Consider the following 27027-nt stretch of genomic DNA (forward strand, 5'->3'; position numbering starts at 1 on the left):
CCCAAAATTGCAATGTCCATGAAAAAAACATACAAAATCCATCTTGAGGCCACTGTCATTGTCTCTGGTATGTCCCCATTTCCTTATTGCCCTTGTGTAATAGATTTATGTCACCAGCTGTAGTGTCTGGTCTGACTACACAGCTGTCCTATGGCTGCTTCCCAAACGTTACCCTATACATTGCACTACTATTGACCAGAGCCCCAAGGGTCCTGTTCAAAACTAGTGTACTATATAATAAATGGGTTTCCATTTAACACTCAGCCTATGTATTTGGGTTTAGGGTGCTCTCTCATATTTCTTGTTCAGTTATCTCAGATGGAAGAACAAACTGTCTAGTTTTCTTATACTGCTCTATTAATTTAGCTGAGTGAAGTGCTATGAATAGTATAGCGTGTATTCTATCCTGATTTAATGAATGTTATTTTACAAATGTGGATATACCTATAGTTTAGGTCAGAAAGGGAGCCGCTTGGAAATGAAAAGGCACTCAGAACAAAACTAAAGTGGATATTTGCTTTTTACATCAGCTAGAGTGAATCAGTGGCAGGCCAAGATGTATTGTTCTGCCTTAGATCATACTCCAAAAATCAAAAGGTACAAATCCTTTAGACAAATCTATTCTTAATTACCATTTGTAATTAATAAAAATGTATTAAATACAACTAAATTGATTAATAAAATCTCCCTAAAATAGCCCTGATCATGTAATGTGGAAAATGTCTATATCAGGCACCAATGAACCTGTTCTCATCTGTAAAACCCATGATTAAAACCAGATAATGTAGGCAGGACATTACAGTATGTCCTTTATGTCAAGCAGACTGTGAGAGTCCTGGTTTAACGTTTAGTAGATCAACTGTGCTGGGCAGGTGGTCACTGCTAAATGATCCATTATTGTCTGGGACAGTTTGGACTTCTTGCTCTTGTGGGTTTCCTTGTTCTTTTTTTAGTATTGGTAATGGCTGTGCTCTGAATCTGATTTCTGTTACCATTTAACCAAGGTTTTTCAGCCTTGATGTTGGTTGTCCTGGAGCTCTCAACTTCCCTTGAACCTGTTTAGAGCAGGCTGCTTTACTTTGATGCCAGGAGAAGTCTTAATGGTTAGCCTCTTTCTCAGGGTAGTCTCTTCAGCATTTGATTTACTGGTACAATGAGTCTAGATGTTGTTCTCAAATAATTTAAGTTCATCTTGTTCCTGGCTGCTGAAACTGGTCAGTTTGGGCTAGCTGGCATAGGCTAAATAACACATTGTGTGAAAGGTAACCAGAGAGGACACCACTTAAATCGTTTTGTCTTGCTAAATACTTTTGTATTGCTTGCAAGTGAGTAACTCTCTGTGCTGGCCAGATTCTTCCCAGACCATATCATGGAGGTGGTATCTCCGTAGTACAGAGCATAAGTTATGGCCAAGTGATGGCGATATCAGCATCGGTGCCTCTGGGCTTGCTTGGGGCTGAGATTTAAAGACTGCTCAGCTATTTCAAAGATTTACTCTACACTTAAGGCACCTCTCTCCTGCTTCCCAAAATGCCCAGATGAGAAAATGTCCTGAGTCTGACATCTTTTTTTACCCAGCTTTGGGCCCCATTTATTGACACAAAACATAATTCCCCAGATAGTGTAGGGCCCTGGTCAGCATGACTGTCGCGTACGACGTTAGTGTACAATACCTGCACCTTGCTAGACTCTTTATTTCAGCCCCAACTTGATTGGCCTGATGGGTTTGTTCCCTAGTTAACTAGTCTCCTTACTTCTTACCTTACAACTGACGTTCTGACTGAAGGTTATGTTACCAAAATCCCTCATTTTGAGACTATAAAATCATGCCTAATGTGTTCCCTGCGTCACCTGACAGATGCGCACCGCCTACGTTTTCTTGTGCTTACACTGATGTAGTCCTTCATAATATTAAGAAGGTGAATAAGTCGAGCACTGCGTGCGTCTGTGCGCATGTGTGAGTGTGTGCGAGTGCGCGTGCATGCGCCACTGCAGACTTCAATTCATGTAATCCATTCATGATTTTACTTCAACAAACACATTTTCTATAAGTGTAAAGAAAATCAGCCAGGTAACCTGAGTTGTAATTGGCCAGCGATGCATCAACTGTTGTCGGGATCGCTCCTATCACTATATCCGATTTCATATCTGTCTGTTTAATTGTCAGGACACAAATCCACCTGCCTCCGTCTCTTTGGTTCTGTGTTTGCTTTTATGGGGGGGGGGTGCATCCAGCTCTTTGCCGATAGGTATTGCTATTACTAATACTACGGTGATGTCATTGTGGGTTGTATTGTATACGCAGTTATGTGATGACAGTTACCCCAGAGGAGCAGAACCTAATGCCAAGACACTGTATGTAGATAGCTGTGCACACTGTCATTTTAAGACCTGTGAGTTTGGATGTGGCCTTATGCTGGAAGATTAAAGAGTGTTTAACTTTTACTGCTAACCTTCATGAGTGGATGTGAGGTTAGGATTAACAGTATTGGTTTACGCTGGAATCTGCAACAATATCAAATAAAAGAGCAGTGGTCTGGTCTGAACATTTATGGCCTTTAAAGCTGAACTGTTGGACCATAGTTGTTGGTGTTAGAAATTGGCGGTTACGTATAGTGGTCAAATAATGTAGAACCTGTATCAAATCGAGGGAGAAGTTTGCTCAAGTTTATTGGAAAAATGCAGCACAGATGTCATTCGGTGAACGTTCCATTATCTTCTCACTGTAATGTTGGTTGCCAGCTAGCCTATACATTAAGGGCGTTTCTACCTAGCACAGATCATGTTTTTAGAAGTTAACTCCCCATGCCAGATGGTCACTGTAAACATTCCTGTTGTTATCCAAGCGCAACCTACAGAGAGATAATCTAAACAGAGATGTTTCTGTTGTTCTCATTATCTAAGCACATTCACTTCCAATGAAACATACATATTTTAATTGTTAATCCTCAGATTCCACATTGGGAATGCTGGGACAAATACACACTCAGCAGCATCTCTGCTCAGTGTTGGATAAAGGATGGGTATTCTACAATTTCTGAGGATCAGACTTTGTTAGAAGATATTGGGGGGTGATGAAGTAATCCTCAATTTCTATTTTGGTTCATCTGTAATTGGTTTTTCCTTGAAACCAAACAGCGTCCAATTGTCTTTGCAGGCAGTGTGGACTCTGTGTGGAAAATCCTGTGTTGGGCTGCTTAATTGGCATCGAAGTCTGAGGAAATGTAGTACATTACAGAAAGTCTACCACCCAGCTCTGACCAGTCACGAGCAGCGTATAACTAGTCTTCGCCATAAAAGCCAGTAGCATGGGACAATAATAACCCAAGCATGCCACTAATCTAGCCTGTATGGTATGATGGAAAGACCACCTTGAATCTGGTTAAAAGTATGCCCAGAAAAACACTCAGATTTCGTGTAATCTGCTTCCTTCAAGGACGTTTAATTTCTCTTGTGGTGTATGGAATTATGTGGTGTTCTGTGACAGCCGACTCGTTAACAAGCTTCCTAAATTGATCAGTGACTGAGTTTTTCTGGGGTGCTATCTCAATAGTATTAGTCAATGAATTTGTGAATGGTAACATTTAACAAGCCCACTCCCACTGCGGTTTACCAAATCCTCTATAATGTCACTGACAACATCCCTGATTGCGCATTTACTAATCATTTCTATTCATATAAATGATGGAAGCATCTTTCTTTTGCTCACAGAAGAATTTGAGGGTGTGTGACGTGCAGTTGAAATGGTGTTCCAGACTATAATTACACACTGATAGATTATTAGTTACTCACAAAAATATTTGTTATATATATAAATAGCGTCATTGGTGGCTATATATAATATAGCCACCAATGACGCTCTATGCAGACGAGCTGAACGAGTAGTACAGAAGTAGTATAGCACGTAGTACAGACGTAGTACAGACATAGTACAGCACGTGAAACAACTCATTTCAGAGCGTGTGCCTCGTCAGGGGGAAGGACTCACCCGAGGGACGCATGATAAAGGTACCAGTCGTTTGTTTGCTTAACTATCTTGATCAGCTAATTATTCATTTAAAATACAAGATTTAGATGTAACTATCAGTATTTCTGCCACAGTTGTATCCCCAGTAATATTAAGACAGAGAGTGAAGAACATAGTTTGCAATCTGTGTCAGGGGGGCTAAGGGGGTTCTTTAACATCTAACACCCCCATGGAATCCTCTTTCAATGTTTCTTTGGCCAATACATTTTTTGTAATACTACATTTTTTTGTAAAAATAAATGTTGCTTGGGGTTGTTATATGTAACCCACCCCCCTCCGCTCAACAGCATTCCCCCCACAGCAAGAGAATGTTCCAGAGGAAACACTGCGTCACGCCCACATTTTATTTTTCTCAAATTCAAATATGTTTGAACCACAAATTTATTACATCTCTGTTGGGGGATAATGAGCTGTAGTCACTCACGATAAGATGTTTTATTTTCATTTAAAGAGAAAGTGACCTCCTGTCCACAGCCCTGTGAATTGCAAATGCCTGTTTCAAAAAGAATTAAGATGTTAAGGGATTTATTGAAAGTTAAAGATTTTTTATAGAAAGAGCAGATATGAAGGTCCCCAAATGTATTTGTCAGTTTCGGACTGTTTACCATAGAACAAATGGGGATTTAAAAATAGGGATCATTTTGTAAGATAATTATTGTTAACATTTAGAGAAGTCAGATTTTTTTTTTCTTGTCATGCATTCAAGGAAGTCATCAGTTATTGTTCATAACATGTTTTGATTTATAAGCTGTCAGGAATGCCTGGAGGCTGTTGTTTATCATTTCAGACAAAGAGGCCATCTTAACAGACCCCAGAATAAGATTTTAATAAGTTAATGTACAAGGAGGGAGAGGAGTTATTTTACAACCGCACTTGGCGCCCTTTTGGAAGAAGTCAGTCTGCAATCAAGGGAATTTATATCTGTAACGTTTAATAATAACCGCTCCCCCTATTTGGAGAAAAATAGGCTGGATACTGCTGTGCCTTTATTCCTGTTAAGAATTACTTCTAAAGTTTCTCTACTGTCTGGGTGTCATGCTGGGTCATTCTTTTCCCCTTACATATCATTTCTCAAAACAGGGCGATATCTGTTGCATAACTAAATGGAAGAGTACCTGACATGAAGCAGACTGTCGCTACAGTAGTTTGAGACAGACTTTTCTGATTAAAAGGGATTTTAATTTCTTGCCATGCATTTATTATAATGTTCTCATATTAGGTCTCCATTCTTTTTAATTAATTATTGATAAAAGGTTTGGATAAGCTGCACCACTGTTTGCTCCTTAGCTCCTTTCCCAACGAGATGATACAATCCATCTAGGGACAGGAGTGTTGCACTGAGTCAGTTTGAAGGAGTGGCTCTTTCAAAAGCACTTTCATCAAGAGAGAGCAAAGGACTCTGTTTTCTCATTTGGTAAATGTTCATCCCACATCTTCTTTCCTCTGTGACCCAGAAACCGATAATTGACAGAGGGTCCAGGAAATGAAAGTTCCTTAGAAGGCTAAAAGTTTACTCTCCTCACTAGCTCTCTTGTATTACCATATAATTTTTATCATAAAGAGGGCTGGAGAGGACAGAGGAGTTAGCTAAATCAATTGCTAAAAGGCCTCTGTCCTGGTGTTTTTTGCATTCATTCCCTCCCCAGTGGGTTGAGGGTTCTGTCAATTATTTTATTAGACTGCTATCTTGAAAGGAAATTAAATAATTGGAGGGAAAAAGTAATTTGCAGTTATTGCCATTTCAACGTGTTACACAACCTAGTCAGCCACTTAGTTCTTGGGTGGCAATTGTTTTTCTCTATTCGCTGCTTAACTTTCAATATGCCTGCTCCCTTCGATCCGCTCCCTTCGATCCGCTCCCTTCGATCCGCTCCCTTCGATCCGCTCCCTTCGATCCGCTCCCTTCGATCCGCTCCCTTCGATCCGCTCCCTTCGATCCGCTCCCTCCTCCCTTCGATCCGCTCCCTCCTCCCTTTAATCCGCTCCCTGCTCCCTTTAATCCGCTCCCTTTAATCCGCTCCCTGCTCCATTCAATCTTCTTCCTTCAGTCCGCTCCCTTTGATACAACCGCTTCCTTCGATACGCCCCCCCCTGGTACAACCACTCCCTTCAATATGCCCCCTCAGATACAACCACTCCCCCCGATACACCCGCTCCCTTAGATAAGCCCCCCCCGATGCAACAGCTCCCTTCGTTACACCCACTCTCTTTGATACACCCCCCGATACAACCACTCTCTTTCATACACCCACCTTCAATACACCCGCCCCCTTCGATACACCCGCCCCCTTCGATACACCCGCCCCCTTCGATACACCCGCCCCCTTCGATACACCCGCCCCCTTCGATACACCCGCCCCCTTCGATTGCACTGCCCTTGTGCTAGTGACTTTGGCTGCATTTGTTTCTGCTGGTAGCCTATAGCAGCATTATGTCTGCTATGGTAATGATGCTAGGGTGCTGATTGGGATGCATGCAGTGCTGTGAGGGGAGTCAGTGAGCGGTGTGGGCCTTGAAGTGTGACTAATCCAGGGATCTCCTATGCTGTCTGTGTGTGTCTGCATGGCTGTCCTTCACGCATCATTCCTCATGCCCCCCTCATTGATTGTACCACTCGCCCAGCACAGCAAAATATCTTCACTAACAGCCACAGTAGTATCCAAAGTTATCCTGAAGTCATACTGCAGAGTTTCTGGAAATGATAATGATATAGGAACTAGTAGGCTCACTATATGTTTTGTGTTCTGCTGGCCAGCAATGTTCTGGACTTGTGTCACTTTAATCAGCATGATTCTGAGACCAGTGGTTTCTTTTCTTGCTAGCCAACATGATGCTGTGGCTGTTGAAATTTCCTAATTGCCAGCATGTTCTGGAGAAGTTGGATTTGTGTCCCGTTAGTCTGCATGATTCTGGGGCCGATGTATTTGTGTCCTGCTAGCAAACATGATGTGGTGGTTGTTGTATTTGCACCACATAAAATACCATTTTAATCTGTTATTCAGGTTCCTGTAATAAGGAGCGGAATAGAAGCCTAGACTTTACTCTTACTTCAAAGAGTCCTATATTACTGATTTCTCTGCTGGCCTGGTATCTATTTACAGACATCTTGAAACAGCTTCTCTACAAAGTCTCATTTGTTCCCTTGACTTATTTAATGTCATGTGAGACACATTTGTGAATATCTAAATGGATAGATATTTCAATACTATACATGTTTTAATGTAATGTTTTACTTTTTTATATTGTTTATGAATTTATTCATAACTGACCCAGCACACCTCAACAACTTTAATAATGCATATCTTGAAGATGTTAAACACCAACTGCAGTTCAAACAGACACCATGCTACTATTTTAGTAAATTGTGGAGGCGAGGGACTGAAGAAATGCTACCAATCTGAAATTCATTGACAGGGCTATGGATGCAAGGAAAACATAATTTTTCACCCATGGCTATGATTATTTATTTTTTAATTTACTTATTTATTTTACATACAAAGGAGTAAATCAAACAAACATAACCTTTTTGAATTCAACTTTTCAAATTGTGCCCCAATTGAATTTTGCTGCCACATATTTTTTGTTACCATTGGTATGCAAATTATTTGGGTTTGTGTGGATAGGGAGAAATAGGATTTTTATTTCCTAACTGATTTGAATATTTTCACGCAAACAGATTTGACTATTCATTATTTCCTCTTGTACATTTTTGAAAGTACCAACCAAGTTACATGGAAAGTGTCTGTGTCAGTATGTCCTCGTGAGAGAGACAGAAGCTTTCTTTCAGACGCTAGGAAAGTGTACAGGAATGTTAATTGCTATGACTGCTGCTTTGGAGATAAGACTGGAAAGGCGGGGGGCTTCAAGCATGCTAGTGGGGGCTCCTTTTAATAGATTCAAGATCAGGATGACCCACTACTTCAGCATGCAGGGGCACTTTCACAGAGTTATTGTCCCACTGAGGAGATCTACATGACCATCCAAAGCCTGTCCACCGATACTCACAGCTCACCATGTCCCCCTGATCCAATCACAGAAGATGTCTCCTTTCTACTTCATAAACATATTACCTCTCTCCAAATGGGGATATTATTTAGAGCAAGTGAATTCAAATGCAGACTGAACATGCATCTATAATTAAGGCTTAAGAAGGAATGTTTTTTGAACTCATGCTAATGAGGCACCAAGCCTTTTCCAGTAACACCCCCCCCCCACCTCGTGAGATACAAGCATATGTACACTTATCTCCCTCCCTCCCAGAAGTCACACTTGGCATTGAATTGGCGTTAAGTCTGAACATTCAGAAGCAGGCAGAGAGAGATGATTACACACAAGCTACACAAACACCCCTAGCAACCAGAAACCTTGAGTGAATCCCCACTTTACAAATCTGACTTTCACGCTCTCTCCATCTGTCCCTCCTGTCTGTCCTGTTTACCTGGCTGAATGTCCTGTCTGGTCCCGTCTGTCTGTCCTGTTTACCTGCCTGAATGTCCTGTCTGGTCCCGTCTGTCTGTCCTGTTTACCTGTCTGAATGTCCTGTCTGGTCCCGTCTGTCTGTCCTGTTTACCTGCCTGAATGTCCTGTCTTGTCCCTTCTGTCTGTCTGTCCTGTTTACCTGCCTGAATGTCCTGTCTGGTCCCGTCTGTCTGTCTGTCCTGTTTACCTGCCTGAATGTCCTGTCTGGTCCCATCTGTCTGTCTGTCCTGTTTACCTGCCTGAATGTCCTGTCTGGTCCCTTCTGTCTGTCTGTCCTGTTTACCTGCCTGAATGTCCTGTCTGGTCCCGTCTGTCTGTCTGTGTGTCCTGTTTACCTGCCTGAATGTCCTGTCTGGTCCCTTCTGTCTGTCTGTCCTATTTACCTACCTGAATGTCCTGTCTGGTCCCTTCTGTCTGTCTGTCCTATTTACCTGCCTGAATGTCCTGTCTGGTCCCTTCTGTCTCTCTGTCCTGTTTACCTGCCTGAATGTCCTGTCTGGTTCCTTCTGTCTGTCTGTCCTGTTTACCTGCCTGAATGTCCTGTCTGGTCCCTTCTGTCTGTCTGTCCTGTTTACCTTCCTGAATGTCCTGTCTGGTTCCTTCTGTCTGTCTGTCCTGTTTACCTTCCTGAATGTCCTGTCTGGTCCTGTCTGTCTGTCTGTCCTGTTTACCTGCCTGAATGTCCTGTCTGGTCCCTTCTGTCTGTCTGTCCTGTTTACCTGCCTGAATGTCCTGTCTGGTCCTGTCTGTCTGTCTGTCCTGTTTACCTGCCTGAATGTCCTGTCTGGTCCCTTCTGTCTGTCTGTCCTGTTTACCTGCCTGAATGTCCTGTCTGGTCTCTTCTGTCTGTCTGTCCTGTTTACCTGCCTGAATGTCCTGTCTGGTTCCTTCTGTCTGTCTGTCCTGTTTACCTTCCTGAATGTCCTGTCCTGGTCCCTTCTGTCTGTCACCCAGTTTTTTTTCCTCCTCTCCCCTGTCATACATGCATTAATCTGTTTCCTCAGACATTGCCTTTCTCTGTGGTGTGGGCTGTGTCAATGAGCTCTCCCCGACTAGATTTAGCTTGCTGTTTCAGTAGTCATTGTGGAAAGAGACTTCTTTTATCTGAGGTGCACAGTGGTTTATTTTTTTCTGACTGCCAAGGAGGCTTGGGATAGCAAACACTTGCTGTCTCCCACAAATAGCACCATGTTCCCGACATAGCGCCTTACCTTTGGTCATAGCCCTGTGTAGGGAATATGATGCATTTTGGGATAAAGGCGCTGTAAACTCTGGATGGGAAGGAGAACCCACTGTTTGTTGGGAATGCCTGTCAGGCAGCAGTTGGCATCGGATTGGCTGCAGTGGCGGTAATAAGCGTTGGTGACGGCAACTCTCCAGAGATGAGTAGTGTGTAATGTCATCTGCTCTGCCACTTTGTTCTCCATTGGTACCGGTAACCCCAAGTTCCACTTCAGCCGATTCCAGATTAGATTTTGGGCAGGTCAGATGACCTTGAGCCGTTTTGCGTTCAATGCGCTCTCCATGGAGAAATGTTATCACACTATGGTGTATGTATGTTAAACCAACAGTCTTCAACAGAATTCCTAAGTGATCTTTGATCACTAATCACCTCGTGCTGTGTTTTGTTGACCACCCATGGCTGGTGCATAGTGGATAGCGCTTAATCGTGCTGATTCGCTACACAGTAGATTCTAGAAACCGGAGGTAAGGGTCAAAAGGTGCAAGAAAGACGTTACGTATGTCTCTTTGTTGGAAGACTGTCCAGCTCTCTACGACAGGCACTAAAGAGTCTTTTTGCCTGTGGATTCCAAGATGCATGGGCTTTTACCCCACTTGCCTGTGGATGAGGCTTGGCATGAACAGAAGCATCCCCATGTTGGCCAGCACAGCCTGCGTTGGGCCTGCTCATCAACGGATAAGACCAAGCACCGTTTGGCATTACAGCAACAGAACGAGCATGCGCAACTCTGATGACAATGAGAAGTAAGATGAGCTTGGCGATGTGACAGCCAGCACTCTCCTCCGAATCAACCAGGTCTTGTCTCAGTTCTGCCACCCTGAAAGTGCCTGTACTCCGTGAATGAAGTCCTTGATCCCTGTTGTCTCAACGCATAGCCAGTTTTCCAACAGCAGATCGAAGAGTTTGTGGAACACTGCCAGAGCATGCACCTACAGGGCTTGCACAATCTCTGTGCAATGGGATCTCTCAATGCATATTCCGTCTAAATGCATATTTATGTTTCATTTTATTCTGGTATTTTCCATTTGCGGTGGCATTTTTCTCAATGCATGCTTATAAAATGCTGGGCACAACAACTAAACCTCTTGACCATGTGTGCATGCTTTTTATATTGAGTTTTAGCTACAAGATTGGCCATTTGTGTTAACAAGCTGGTGTCCCCAATAAAATGGCCACTGACTTTTTCTTTAGACTTTTTTTTATACGCAGTTGTGGATTTGGTTAATCTTCAAGGTATGTCTGGGCAGAAGTCTTGATCGAATGCTGTATGTGATTCCGGTTGACAGCAAAGGTTTCCATATGCACCTGCAAGGAAATACACTGTGTGTAGGGGCAGTATCCACTGCTTCACTTATTCTGCCCTTCCAGTGAACCCTCGGCTTCTATGGGTCCTCTTCAATCATCACAAGTCCTAGCGCTGATGAGTACCAACTGTAATGGGAGGTCCTTATCTCCTTTCCGGTTCCTTCTGCTGTAGGTGGTAAATAGTGCGCGGGTGTGACTCATGATCATGTTCTCCAACAGGTCCTCCGGCTCCTTCTTTGGGGGTAACATTTGCTACATGCTGGTCCAGGGGACTTCTTCTGTGTGTTCAAAATATATTGTCTGTATGCGTTCCCTGCCGAGAACTGTCCTATGTGAACACGACAAGCGATAATGGGGACTGCTGAGAGTGGTACTAATTGCTCCCAGTGTCTGAGCAGAAACAGAACACATATATATGCCTGAGCCTATAGAGCACTTTAGAATATTACATTGTTGTGTTGTTTCCCCCAGGGCGCCAGTACAAAAAGAAACATCAAAATGGACTCTGCTATGGTCCTTAAATATAAACGTTATCATCCAACATACTAATGATGGAGGTGTGGCCTGTGTAGTTGGAAAAGAGGAGACGTATGGCCACACGCAATCCATGTTGATCAGATCAGATGCCAGGGTCTACTGATCCCCACTCAGATCAGTCAAGGTTTCCAGTCAAAGCTGTGCTGGTTGTATCTTCAATGGATGACAATTTCCCCCTCCACTGCCTCACTACGGCCCTGCCCCCCAGGTCCAGCAGTGCCCCGGAGAGACCACCCACTGAGGAGAGTGGGGACAAACTGACAAACAGGTCCAGTGATCCTTCTCATCTCATTCAACAAAAGCTTCTGAGGTGGTGGACCGGTCGACTGTAGCACCCCCTCATAAAACCCCTGCCCACGGCCCATCCCATGCCCCCCCCGCCCCCCCACACCACTCCTTCCTTCCTTCCCTCCCCCCCTCTCCCTCTCTATGGGCACCGTCTAATTGACCTGCCGCCCATAACAGCAGCTACGTACCTCTGGGCCTGCACCAGGAAAGAAGTGTGTTCCTGCCAGACAGCTTGCTGATAATGAGGGCCTGCAGCCCTGGTCAAGATGAAAGGCCTTGGCCCGTCAACAAGTGAAAGGCCGCTCCTCTCTTCTTGAGAGATTGTGAATATGGATGGGGGAGTGGCTGGCTGACCTGTCCTGTCAGCTTGGGATTGTGGAGAGGCATAGCTGGCAGGGGCCTTGAGTAGTGATGAAGTCACTGCCACAAAGGAAGCGGTGTGATTCTGAGACCTAGGTTTGAATCTTTTTTTGTGCGTTAGCCCATGGGGCCAGTGGAAGGCAGTGCAATTTGCCAGCACCGTCCACGTTTGTGGGGATAGTCATTGAGTGTAGTTGTCTTGCCACTTTGCATCACCTTGTGGCTGCCTGGGTGCTTGTGAGCCCAATCGTGTGCAAGACTTCCTGGTTGAGTGAACAGTGGGATAAGAACCACCCAGTGGGTATCGTGAAACTGGGGGAGGAAATAAAATGGACTGGCTAACAGACATGTGATGGGGGGGGGGCGGGTTGACCTATTGCCCCATCTGTCCTTGTTGGCCTGCTCGATTCTGTTCTGTCACTATCAAACCTCTCTAACACAGACCCTACACTCACTCACACATATGCCACACAAGTCCTGGAGCAGTCTTTGAATAAATAAATTAAAAACCACCTCAAAGTTGTGGAAGTGTTACTATTCTTTCCTCCCTTCATCTCCGAGGCTACGGGATACGGAGTGGGGATCAATACTTTTTCATTAACCTGTCTCGTCCCTGTGAAGTAATAGGCAGGGCCCTAGCCTGGGGTGGGAACTTTACTGTGCTGTGGCATGCCACTGACTACCACTGACTGCCCTGACAGTGATGGGGAGGCACTGGTAGCAATGTACATTAAAGAAAGGTTTCTCTCTATTCACAGGAGCCCGCAAATGGAGTCTTTCTAATGTACACCTATATGCTCTGGAGACAGTGCTCTCTCTCTCTCTTTCCCCTCTCTGTCTGCCGGTTTTTATCTCTCTCGCTCTGTCTGTCTCTCTCTCACACACACACACACACACCTTCTCAGTATACACTCAGCCTGTGTCTTTAACATAAACTTCCTGCAGTCATTGACCGCTACAGCAGCTCGTTGAGATTGACCTTATTGTTTTTGTACCAATGTATATTGCTACAGTGAAGCCTTATCTCTGGATGCTGTAACAAATGAGTAATGTGTTCCATCAGTTAGAACAGACAGTACAGTATTGAGTGGCCTTGATGTTGGTTGCAAAGGCTCACAACAGCCGTTGTGTTACCAAGCACACATGAAATCCTAAACCATTTGAAGGTTAATGTTCTTCCCAAGCATTTATTTGGCTGTGTATGCTCATGATCTATTAAGGCTGTTATGCTTTAGAATTATGATTACCTGTGTTTCTCCCCAATGGCTGTGGTTGAGTTAATGGTGCCGAGCAAGTTCACAAGTATTGTCTTGACTATTTTTCAATAATTACTGTTCTCTGGACTGGCTGTTGTAACTCTTAGTTAGTGCAGTGATGCTGTTTGAATAGTCTGCCTGAGGGGCTGGCGTTGGCTAGCTACATATCTCTGAGGCCCCAGACACTTTGGAAGTGGGATCACATGGGTTATGATGCCAAGACGAAAGTATTTGAATGTTGGAAGAGTCGCTTGTAGACGTCTGATCTTATACGATCAAATGATTCTACTTTTTAATTGAAAAGCTCATACGTTGATTATCTGTAACCTATGTAGCTATGAACACACATTTTGCAGAGGATGTGTATGTTGAGGTCCGCCTACAAAGTATTCAAGTATGTTGCCCAACCACTTATACACATGATTGTAACCAACCTATCATCAAGTCTTTCATTTGAATCAGGTGTGAGTGCTAGAGCAAAACAGAGAAACATGCATCCCTTGGGGTCCCCAGGACCAGGATTTGGAAACACTTGACTCTAGATGACAGTATATAACCAGCTTCGCTAGGACAGTAACTTGGTAACAGTGAGGTGTTCTTTGGGTTGTGTCTGAAAGTGAATTCTAAGCTTGCCAGCATTAGCAGGTTAACTTTGGTGCTTGACGGCTTTTGTGAGGTGAAAATGCTTGGATCAGCCCGACTCCTCCAAAGCGTGCCTTGAATGCTCAGAGGGCGAAACACTGAATTTACAAACAGACAATCTGACAATCTGACATCTGACAGTGCGGAGTAAATTTACCAACACACCTCCAGACCTGTCTCGTTTGGAGAGCCAGTGGCAAGGAAAGGGCAGACAAGGAACGCGTGTTTGTTGTGAGGAAGAGGAGAGGCGAGGACCTCAGTTTGTTAGTTATGAGGAAGAGGGGGGAGCCTAGGAACTCAGTGTGTTTGTTAAGAGGAAGAGGAGGAGCAACATGGAACACAGTGGAGCCACAGTGGGTGGACACCCCAGGAGCTCCCTCAGAGAATGTATACCCATATTAATAGGAATGCGAGCAGTAAGATTAGTACTGCTCCATATATGGTGGCTCACAGGATGCATCAAAAAGATCAAATGTAATTTCCGTAATAGGGATAGCATGGATGATGTTAAGAAGTTCTTGACCCAACTTGACTAGAAGCCACCCATCCAATCATAAAGAATATGATGCTACAATAGCATGTCCACATATCCAGGGGGAGTGAAAGGATTTGTTTTAGGCTGTATGAAGTACAAAGAGACAGCCTGCTGGAAATCCACACAAAGCTCACATATTATTCTATATTAATGGGAATGAAGGTATCAGCTGGTGCATGAAGTCTGTATACCATTTTAAATGTGATCAGTCTCTGATTTGACTCTGTCCCTGGATGCTACATAATTGGTGTTCTCCAATTTCTATTCTGTTTCTATTAGTGTCTAGGCTGGTTTTGATGCCATTGCCTTTATGCCAGAAATCATTTGGCTCATTTATCTTACAAAACCATGCCATTGTACATTCCAGAAATAGTTCCTGCATTTTAGTTTTTCCAGTGTATTTTTTGCAGATATTATAAAGCATATCGTGTAAAATGTTATGAACTCCACTGAGTGATGAAATATGAGACCTGAACAGGCAAGTTTTCAATTCAAAGTGAATCCCTCTTGCATTTAGGGCATTGTTCTTCCATTGAAAATATTGTCCTAAAAAGAGTGTTTTTCTTTAGAGCAGTTGTTTTTGCCACTCTTTCAGAATAATCATAGTTCTCACTGGCTGCATTCAGTCACCGACAGCCTAACTCAAAATGCCAATTATTGCATTAAAAGATCAGAATTGGACTGCCTGTCTAAATTAAGTTTTTATCAGAAAAACAGACATACACACACTCTGGACTTCAAAATGCTTCGTTTTGCAGCTCAATGCACCGAAGCAGAAGACCCCTGACCCAACCAATGAATGCATGGGTGATATGACAGGGTGGATATGAATATTACCTTAGAAAAGCCAATTGGCGGCAGCCCCAGCCAAGAGGCATAACATCTTGCAGGGTGAATCTGTGAATTGTTTTACCAAATCTTTAGTCTCACCAGTCTCTGGTGTAACCTCTCTGTTGCTCCTCTATCTGGGCTCTATTGTTGGGTAATAGACACATTAGAGTGTTTTCACAGGTGACTTCAGCTCCTCTTGCTGGTGCACCTGCATTCGTCAATGTCATTGAGACAGATTGTTCCAAACAGTCATGGCAGATGATTTCGGTTGATGGATGATGTGATCTGGTGGGCTGTCCTTACTCTCCACCATGTCCAGCCCTAACATAGTTACAGGACAGTAAGTAGATGTTTTTTTCTAAGAGTTTCTGTGTGTCTGACTTTCTGGAGCTTCCTGTTAGGTGCATTTGTTAGGTGTGCTAGTAGGTAATCAAACTTCAAATATTCAGGTGTAAAAACATCATTGCCATCTTAGTTAATTAAACCCAATGAAAGTGGTTTTTAGGGTCAGGTGTTTCAATATCCTGGTAAACTGTCACACCTGAATTTGGTCTTACTAAGTTTAGCTCTTGTGAGAACAAAGGTCCAGCAGCCACATCATGATACGATTACAGTATTACAAACCCTTTAGGACATTAGCTAATGTTCTTAGGACTGGCCGTCCTGACGAGTTCTCCAAGAGAAATCTTGTGACCACTTGCTGAAAAACAATATTGGCCATTCTTTTTATAAAAATATTTTTTCCTGTATGATATGTACTAAACTAACATAGTGAAATGTTTTAACGTAGTCATAACATGGTCCCCCGAGCCATTTCATTGGGCAATAGGAACCCGTTATGTGATTAAATAAAAACGGCCAGTGGGCTTTTAAGGTACTTCCATAATAATGAATCATTCAAATCAAATGTATTTCAGGAAGTCATTTTTAAATCAGAAGTCACCAAGTGTCTTCTGATACCCAGCCTAAAACTCTGACAGCAAGCATCAGCAAGATATTGATGTCTGTTAATGTGTCCTACTAAGTTTTTGAGCATCATAGAGGGACACACCTACAGTACGTGTACCTGAGTGTCATACCTTTAATTGAAGGAATTATAATATCTGATACCTCCAACTGCTCAAAAGCTGTGACAAAGTCACAAAATATCTTCAAATATTGGTGCTTGGTTGATGGCAATCACATTTTAATACAGTATCACCTTTGCAATACAGTATGAATAGCTTTGTGATAACATAGCTTTCTGATAACATAGCTTTGTGATATCGGTCTCCAACTAAACCAAAATGAATGGTATTTGTTGGCATTCTCGACCCAGCACTGTGTACCTGTGGGATCAGTACTGAAAGCAGAGTGATAACATTGGCAATTCAATATACGTCTGGTTGTCTTTCTGAGTGGATGAAAAAAGGTTACAATCAAATTGAACCACAGCTCTTGCCATTACCCAAAAGGCAATATTACATTTTGAAACTCAAGGAGTGAGAATATTAAAATATGGCACTAAAAGAGAGAATTGTTCTGTATATGAGCTTGGAGACAGTTTATATGGGCAGGTGTCATTATCAGTACCCTTGGGTCACCATGCTGGAGGAGGACAGCAGCATTTCATTCTGTCAGGGGCCAATGTTCTGACCTCAGGACACAGCTGCTCCGCGGGGTCAATAGAGATGTACTGCCCAGGCTGCAGAATGTGACAGGACTAATGCAGCCATTTGTAATGTGCTTTATATCCCCAACAGAGCAGGGAAGGAATAGCGGCTCAGGCTGTTAGGGAGATGGTGGTGAGATGTTAAACTACATGAGCAGTGTGCCAGACGTTAGAAAATATGGCGCGATGACCAGATGTTAAACTACATGAGCAGTGTGCCAGACGTTAGAAAATATGGCGCGATAACCAGATGTTAAACTACATGTGCAGTGTGCCAGACGTTAGAAAATATGGCGCGATAACCAGATGTTAAACTACATGAGCAGTGTGCCAGACGTTAGAAAATATGGCGCGATGACCAGATGTTAAACTACATGAGCAGTGTGCCAGACGTTAGAAAATATGGCGCGATGACCAGATGTTAAACTACATGAGCAGTGTGCCAGACGTTAGAAAATATGGCGCGATGACCAGATGTTAAACTACATGAGCAGTGTGCCAGACGTTAGAAAATATGGCGCGATAACCAGATGTTAAACTACATGAGCAGTGTGCCAGACATTAGAAAATATGGCGCGATGACCAGATGTTAAACTACATGAGCAGTGTGCCAGACGTTAGAAAATATGGCGTGATAACCAGATGTTAAACTACATGAGCAGTGTGCCAGACGTTAGAAAATATGGCGCAATGACCAAATAATTGGATTAGCCTATGAAGTGTGTGGTTGGAGCGTTTTAGATATTCTTTACACAATGGAATCGATTGACTGGAAAGGTTCTAGCACTGAGCACTTTGTGCTCCAGGATGGATCTATGTACGATGGTTTAATGTGTAATACGTTTTGGCTCCGGGCAACTGAACGTCAAACTTAGAGATATCCCAGAATAATGTGAAGCTTTGAGTTTAGCTTTGGTTGTTAGCCAAGTTGGCTTGTTATTCTATCGTGAGCATGTCGTCTTCAGTGGTGTGTGTTGTGCAATTAGCCTTGATAATTAGACACTACCTTCACTCACAACCAGGATTTCCTGGCTCCAATACATCATTTTGCTGAGTTGTGAGTTTAGATTAGACCCTCCACCTTCCCGGCCCTTTGATCATGGAGCTACACTGATTCCAGACCACATCACTGAGGTGTGTCTGAAGGGCTCAGGTAAAGGCAGAGTACAAAGTCGTCTTCCTCATATCTGAAATTGGCAGTGGAATTATTTGAAATGAAAAGAGGAAATCGCAGTGTTTTGAACTGCTGAACTATGTAGCTCCTAGAGGATCTGCATGGTCTTGTTTGACTGTGTATGCATGTGTGGTATGACCTGTGCTGTCTCTAAGGCTCTGCGGACTGTCATGGGCTTCAACTGATGAAGCTGACTTATTAATTGATGTTCCCGAGCCAGCTCCACCCCGCCTTGCCGGGGCCAAGGGATCGCTGCTACATTTCCACGACAGCGCATACAAAGTCTCTCAGCTTTGAATAAATAAAGAAGTATGGTGAAATACACGATGCAGAATTGGTCTGTCTTTTTTTCTCGACTCCCAGGAGATTTCACACGGTTTGCTGTGACACTGCCAATGTGTATATTTGATGTGCTCCTGGGGCTGTGTTGTCGTCTCAGACATTGTGCCCACTAGTAACACTCTCCAATAGGAGGCTGCTGTTGTTGTGTTGCCACAGACGTTCGGTTGATAATTCCAGGTTGGTCTGGTTAATGTCACACCCATCTGCCAAACGGAGATTCACACAGTGTGGGGGTTTATGCCTCTCAGAATGGCTTTAGGAGTACAAAATAGCATTATATACTCTTTGAATGAAAACAAATATATTGTCGGTGGCATGCAGCAGTAAATTATTCTATTGGAAAACAAGGTGTTGATTGTTTCTGTGTCCCAAAGCCTAGACACTGGCTGTAAATTGTACTTAGAAAACTGGGTGTTACTGAGATGCCTTGGCAACCTCCAGCTGGCCCAGACTGTCTGTTTTATGTGATCAAATTCTGTAACAACTTGGGTAAGGCACCAAACATCCACCTTCCCACACCATGACATCGAATGGTGGGAATCTCAGTCTAAATTTAACAGTCCCTAGACATCCCACTATCATGCCTAGGCCGCCAAGTATACCCCCCCCCCACCCCATATTCTCTTGTCTACCTTTTAGGAGAGGCAATAATGTACAACCATACTTTACATTTTTACTGAAAAGTGTAGAGACATAGACAGCCTAAATACTGAATAGAGTATGCTGAAATATACCGAAAGAATACCTTAATGTCTAGGTATCGAGGAATTATGAATTGGAGTCTAGCGTGAGTATTATGTTTAAAGTTATAATTATAATAAAGTTACTAATTTAATTCAGCTTGAACAGTTCAGCTTATAGTTTCAGCTTCATTGAACTGACCTAAATTACAGGGCAGAGGTCAAATGTATTTCATTGAAAGGAATAGGATGTTTTAAAACATAAAACCCATGGCTATCATTTGTGTTTATTTCTCTACTATCTTGAGTAAGACACCTCAATTCCATTGTGGAGTACTGACCTGTGTATAAAGTAAATAACATTTTAATGTACTTCCAGCACTGTTTATTATTCTTCCCTTTGCCTAGTCACCTTTACCCTACCTACACTATGTACAGTATCTTGGTAGTTGAACTCCCGATACATAGCCAATATATTGTCATTCAGTACTATTATTTATCGTGCACATATTCCCATTGTGTACAGTATATCCAAATTTTATTTTTGTGCTGTTTCAGTCTATTTTACTTTTTAACTTTGTGAAGTGGAAAGGGGCCTTTGATTTCAAAATTATTCTATTCAAATTCTGAAGACAAAAAAATCCAATATGAGCAAGCAATTCCTCCCATTCCGGTGGAATCTAAGAATTTTTTGTCTTCAGAATTTGATGTGATTTAAAGGAAGCTTGCACATGCAATCATGTGACTGAAACAACACTAATAGACCTACAGAGGGTGATTTGAAATCCAGTCAGCGCTGTAAAAAAGATAACTAATTGAGTAACCATCATGTTGTTTTGTGCTGTAGGTCTCTCTGATGACTCAGTTAAACGTAAGCCAATAAATGCCCTTTCCTCGCACGGCTCAGGAAATGGTAACTTACGTTGTTTTTATAAATAGATATGTTCCTACCGTTAAAGTGGCGGTAGTTGCATAGTTCTGAGTTCATTTAGTTGTCTGCGGCCTGCCCTGGGCCTGGGCAAAAACACTGGACCTCATGTTACAGGGTTCAGTGGCGCTTCATAATTGATTTCTCACTAGGCTAGAGATTCCATGGTTTTGTAAGAGGGGAAAAAATGAACACATCCATTCATTTATTGCCTCGTCCCTCATCTACGTTTGATATCTAACCACCCACCCCCCCCCTCTCCTCAGTGGATGGAGGCTAATTTGCATGGCTGACTGATTTACCGATGATAAAATATGTCATTGTCAATGTTGTGGCTTTCGTAATGGCCTTGAACACACACACAAAAACATGCGCGCGCACACACAAACAAACACAATAACTACAGTAAAATGGCCTGTAGCTCTTTGCTCCACTCGCAGGCTCCAGTTCCCTTGACTTGACTTGTTTGTTCCAGTGATTTGCGGTGATTAGACTTATGATTCTCAACAATTAATCTGTTGTTCTCTTTCCTCAGCCAGATCGCTTATCTGCTTGCCAATGCTAACAATGTCCTTTCTAATTAGTCGGTAATTGGCTTGAAACATGTTTATTGTCATGTAATGAACTGTAAAACTTACCCTAGACTAAAGCAGACATATTTAATGTAATTGTATGTGCCAGTAGCAGTCCCTTTCATTTCGTGTTATGAGTTTGCAAGTACATTTTCGTAAATGTAGTGTTATGACATCCTGCCAGTACCACTTACCAGTCCCTTCAATCTAATGTTATTAAACCTTACCAGTAGATTCCCTTTAATGTAATGTTATGACAGCGTGTCATACAAGTCCCTTCAATGTAATGTTATTAAACCTTACCAGTAGATTCCCTTTAATGTAATGTTATGACAGCGTGTCATACAAGTCCCTTCAATGTAATGTTATTAAACCTTACCAGTAGATTCCCTTTAATGTAATGTTATGACAGCGTGTCATACAAGTCCCCTTCAATGTATTGTTATTAAACCTTACCAGTACAGTCCCTTTAATGTAATGTTATGACAGCGTCCCTTAAATATAGCATTATGTTCCATATATGGTGCACTAGTTTTGACCAGGGACAACCAACAGTTGTGCTCTACACATGGGATTGGACACCATTCGAGGGACAGCCCTAGTAACGATGATGTCCTCCTGGCAGCGTTTGATCTCCTGGCTTCAGATGACACGTCTCTTTCTCATTCTCACCTGAGATAAAGTCTTGCCTACCTCCGCCGTCTCCCGGGATGGATTCAGATGAGTGCAAAGCCGCCTTGCACTGGCCTTCCTGGGTTGCAGTACTAGGTGTTACATAATTGAATAGTACAGGGTTTAGGCAGCCCTCTCACGCACAAATCCCAGCGTGGATCTTTTATTCAAACTGGCAGCGCGTGAAAACTCCTCCCTGCAAAGTTCTGTTGCTCCATCAGGGAGACTGATGATCCATATGTTCTGAACGAGAATGTGTTGCTGAAATGAATTCAAAATCAGCCTCCCGGGGTTGGACACACACATGCGTGTGCACGTGCACACACAAACACACAGCCACATACCCACTCACGGATGTTCAGTTTTTCCACCACTGCTCCATAGTCACTGGTCTGCCATCTGTATTGTCAGAAGTAAGGGCGATGAAGAACACAGTGACTCTTTTCCAGTATTCCACTGATACTGTTGTGGTTCCTTTCAGGGAAAACTTGGAATCCTTTGTTAACCTCTCATTCACCTTAAGAAGTAGAGCTTTGATCTCTAATGTCATTCATTTATGTGACCTTCTGCTGGCACACCAGTTCCTCTGACGGTCATGGATCTGAGAGGTGGAGGCCATCTGGGGAAATCTGAGACAGAGTGGGGGAAAAAAGTTTCTGAGGAATCTAATCTAATGTAAACTATTCACAGATCTGAATTGGCTGGATTGGTGAAAACACTGTGATGACTTTGTCTCAGAGGAACATGGAAGTGAAAATCAATGAGAGAATGATTGAAACAGGGCCAAGTGCTGTGCATCATGAACTTCTCCCGATCTAGTCTTGGTTACCCTCTGTCACTCCAAGGACCTCTGGATCCACAAACATCCATTTAAATCCTTGTTCTTCCTTCCCACGATTCCTACGAATTTTCAGAGGAGGCAGGAAACCTTTCTCCGGCAGGCAGTTTTCGATCCATCTCCATCCCTCCACCTCATGGTCTTTGACTTTTGATTTGCCTGGCAGCAAGGTCTTTCTTCCTCCCTGTCTTCTAACAGTGGGAAGCGAAGGCTAGCCGACTAAGGTCAGCTCTTGGAAGAACACTCAGCTGCTTCAAATTGAACCATTTATTTCTTTTTTTTCTTAAGACGGCAGGCCCTGTCGGCCAGCTGGGCCTAATGATGATGGACTGTAATTTTTGCTGGAATACTCAATGAGTCGCTCGGGTCTGCAGTAGCTAGAAGATCATTTGCTTCACAATGGAAAGGACAGACATCCCAGCGAATTATGTTGGTCTGGAAGTCGAGTGGATTACCTGGATCCATGGACAGTGTGAGACCGTCAACCCCTTCACACCATGGTCAGGATCAGGAGATAAAATGGCTTGCTCACCAACCTAGTGCTTGGTACAGAGACACTGCAGAAACCAGCCATGCAAATAAGGCTGATGAGGAAACCCTAGCCTTTTAGTAAAGGATGTTTGATCTGCCACCTGTAGCATGTTGTTGCCCTTGATGCTGTAATAATATGTATTCAAGGTCACTATAGTGTTATTCCACTTGGTTGTTTTCAGTACTGTTCTTTCTGGGTCCAGTTCTGTCTTGGTTCTATTCAGCACTGTTTAGCCTTTGTTCTATTCAGTATTGTTTAATCTTGGTTCTGTGCAGTACAGATCAGTCTTGATTCTATTTTGTATTGTTCAGTAGTATTCATTCAGTGTAATATTAGATGCCTTTATAATTTGATGTTCATGCTGGTTTGTTTACTCAGCTCTCTGTAGACACTTGTTCATGGTTTGAAAGAGTGTTTGTATTTAGATGTGTGTGTTTACATAGTCAACATTCCATTGTTCTAGATGTGGTTTTAGGAGATTCTTAGGAGGCCTAGTAGCTCACAAGTGCTGTTTCTGTTTCTTCTCCTCCTCTAATTGACAAACTCCTCTCTGAAGAGGGCTCTGCATCCCTGCCTACCTGGTGACACACACACAAGCATGCCCCTCTGACTCACTCCACTCATGCATTACTGTGATACCACAGATGATGGCTGGAGGGATGGATGTGGATGGCTGGAGGGATGGATGTGGATGGCTGGAAGGATGGATGTGGATGGCTGGAGGGATGGATGTGGATGGCTGGAGGGATGGATGCGGATGGCTGGAGGGGTGGATGCGGATGGCTGGAGGGGTGGATGCGGATGGCTGGAGGGGTGGATGCGGATGGCTGGAGGGGTGGATGCGGATGGCTGGAGGGGTGGATGCGGATGGCTGGTGGGATGGATGCGGATGGCTGGAGGGATGGATGCGGATGGCTGGAGGGGTGGATGTGGATGGCTGCAGGGGTGGATGTGGATGGCTGCAGGGGTGGATGTGGATGGCTGCAGGGGTGGATGTGGATGGCTGGAGGGGTGGATGTGGATGGCTGGAAGGATGGATGCAGATGGCTGGTGGGATGGATGCAGATGGCTAGTGGGATGGATGCGGGTGACTGGGGGGATGGGTGTGGGTTGCTGGGGGGATGGATGTGGGTGGATGGCTGGGGGGATGGATGTGGGTGGATGGCTGGAGAGATGGATGTGGGTGGATGGCTGGAGAGATGGATGTGGGTGGATGGCTGGAGGGATGGATGTGCGTGGGTGGCTGGAGGGATGGGTGTGGGTGGCTGGAGGGATGGGTGTGCAGGGTGGGTGGCTGGAGGGATAGTTGTGGGTGGATGGCTGGAGGAATGGATGTGGATGGCTGGAGGAATGGATGTGGATGGCTGGAGGGATGGATGTGGAGGGATGTGCATGGATGCCTGGAACAATGGATGTGGATTGCTGGAGGAATGAGAAAGGAGGTTCAAGCTTCGTCACTCATACCTCCCTGCTCCCCTTCTCAGACATGCTTGCTTCCCAAATATCCCCAATTGTATTCACTCTAGTGCACTTATGACTGGTGCACTCTATACAAGGCTGCCATTTGGGATAACAGCCAAGGCCCCTTCCATTAATTATTCATCAGAAAACTACACAGGGACCGTCTTTCAAACGGTGCAGGGAGATGGGACAGGTTGTGATAGAATATTCAAGGTTCTGCATAGCCTAAAGTAGGGCTGAACGGGATTGGGAGGCACTAGAGTAAAGTATCAGGCACTGATTGGACATTCAATTTGTTCAGTAATCTTCAGTAGCAATATGGAGGTGTTTAGGGTGACAGAGAAGTTAGGCTGGTGATGTCATAGATGGACTGATACGACGGTGGGAAGGATTTTAACAGGATTGAATCTATAACTTTGATCTTAAAGGATCACAATCACTCGATTCCCTCTTCAATCATTCTTTTTTTCCTGTTGTCTGCTCGCCAGAACCTGGGGAGATTGGTGCACAAAGCAAGCGTATCACATTAAGCAGTGAATAAAGGCTGGGGACTTAGTGGTACTTCAGTGCGTTATGTGTGCATTGTGGTAATCCTCCATTATGATGCCCTCCATCAGGGGCTTGCCTTGCCTAGACTGTGTGACTGCAGAGGTTGGAGCACTCTGATAACTTAGGCTGCCTGGGCCCAGCTTAGCTCACCTTTGATGTTTGTCCCAGAAATCCAAGGTGCTCAAAGCCTGTCTGTCCTTGAAGTGAAAGAAGACGGAATTCCCCGGAGAGTTGGGATATTCTAATCCTACGCCCAACAACTGGTTTGAGGGTTGGAGGAACGTCTCCAGGATTTACACCAAGTACCCCTCCAGTCATAGTTAATAAAACATTACCATTACCTGGCCGATTTGGCCGGGAGTCCCACAAGATGCGTTTAGAAATGCTGATGAAGTTGGATTTAAATAAAGAATGCGAGTACCATGCGGATGGGAGCAGCTGCAGTGATTTGCTGTCCCACAAAGCATCGGAGTGAGGCTGAAAGGGAGCCATCAGACTGTCTACACATGCTGACTGCACCGCTGCAGAGCCTCGCTAAGATGTCATGGGTTGTCTAAGTTGAAGACCTTCCATCCAGTCTAGTTATTATACCCACTTGTTAGAAAACACTCTTCCAGACTGTGTCGTGTAGAAAAGCTGAAATCAGGCCAGCATAGTTGCTGGGTGGGTGGGGTGTAAGGCAAGTACACTGACATTCTGGTGCAGGGTCCTCACTGATGTGCGTGGTGCGTGCGTGTGTGCGTGCGTGTGTGGCTGCTGTTGTATTATGTAAAAGGCTGTAGGTTGTGAACATCCTGTTGAAATTGTCTTTTTTTTTCTCTTGGCTGCGGTGTGAGGCACATCTCCTTGGGTGGGTAGTACACTAGCACAGTCCATTTGCCAGCCACCTGACAGGCCGACAAACATCAAAGGTAGCTTGCTATCCAGTTCTGTCTCCTCTTCTTACACAGTCCTCTCTCCCTCCCTGTCCTTCCCCCCCAACGAAAGATCTTCAACCAAAACTAATATTGAATAAAGGCAACCTAAATGAAAAACGTAACACGTCATTTTTAGAGCTGTGTGGTTAATAAAAAATGCTTAACAGTGTATTTTCATATATTTGTGCCTCAGAACTATCCATACTGCCAAATCTAATTTCACATTATTTTGCTTGTGTCAACCCATAGCTACCGCATGCCTCAGTGATAGGACTAGCATTGCAGTACAGCAGCGTGAGGCGTCCAGCTGCTGAGTACATAATAAATAACAATGTAAGCAATTAGCTGGTTGCCCCAAGCAAAAATGTATGTCATTATATCTGCTAAGTACATGCACTAATGTCTGTACTTGTATGTTGCATGAACAGACTGGGTCCAATAACGACCATAAAAAATTTCTTGTTGGAGCATTAACATGATGACATGGCACCTTGCTAGTTATCCAATGGAAACAGATCGTAGTGTTCATGTTCTTTTGAAATTGTTTGACTTATTTTTTTGCAACCGTCTCATTTTGCTTGAGGAAGTGTATGGGAGCTGAATCCCTTAATAGCTGAAGAACTTGACCAATACAGTAGAGAAGAATGTTGAGCCCCCTCTTCCAAGCATAACAAATACCATTTGTAACATTTTCGAGCAGGAACTGCATGTTTAAGGTCCTACCACAACATTACAATTAGGTTTAGGTCAGGCCATTGACTTGGTCATTCCAAAATTAAATGTATTGCATTTCACATTAATAACAGTCAGTCAGCTTATGAGTGGATTGCCTGAAATTATTTTTTAGAATTCTCTATACAGAGTAGAACTGATGGTTCCTTCAGTGAGGTCTCCCAGGTCCTTATGTGGCATAGTAATCCCAAAACATACTACTTAACAATGTTATACCTTAGCTATGGGGTCAATACTGTGGCATGAAGTGCTTTTTTGCTAGACCGAAATTAACTTTTTTTTTGCTGGACCACGTAAGCGGAGCCAGCCAAAGAAGAGCGAATGTCTCTTACTGAGTGACTGACTGAGTGACTGACTGAGTGACTATCCATTGTTAAATAGCGTAGTGATTAGTGACGCAGTCAGCTATGTAGTTGACCGGGGTTTGAGCCTCGCCACTGACCAAACAAAGTAGGCATTAGGAATTGTTCAGGATA

The 27027-nt window shown here is 43.6% G+C and overlaps 1 protein-coding gene across 12 annotated transcripts in view; it reads left to right on the top strand.

Moving 5' to 3' along the window:
• Positions 1-27027, top strand: part of arvcfb (ARVCF delta catenin family member b) — a 196959-nt gene that overhangs the window by 55383 nt on the left and 114549 nt on the right. The gene's annotated exons all lie outside the window — the stretch shown is intronic.

This window comes from Esox lucius, chromosome 13, assembly GCF_011004845.1.
Source record: "Esox lucius isolate fEsoLuc1 chromosome 13, fEsoLuc1.pri, whole genome shotgun sequence".
Lineage (NCBI taxonomy): Eukaryota > Metazoa > Chordata > Actinopteri > Esociformes > Esocidae > Esox > Esox lucius.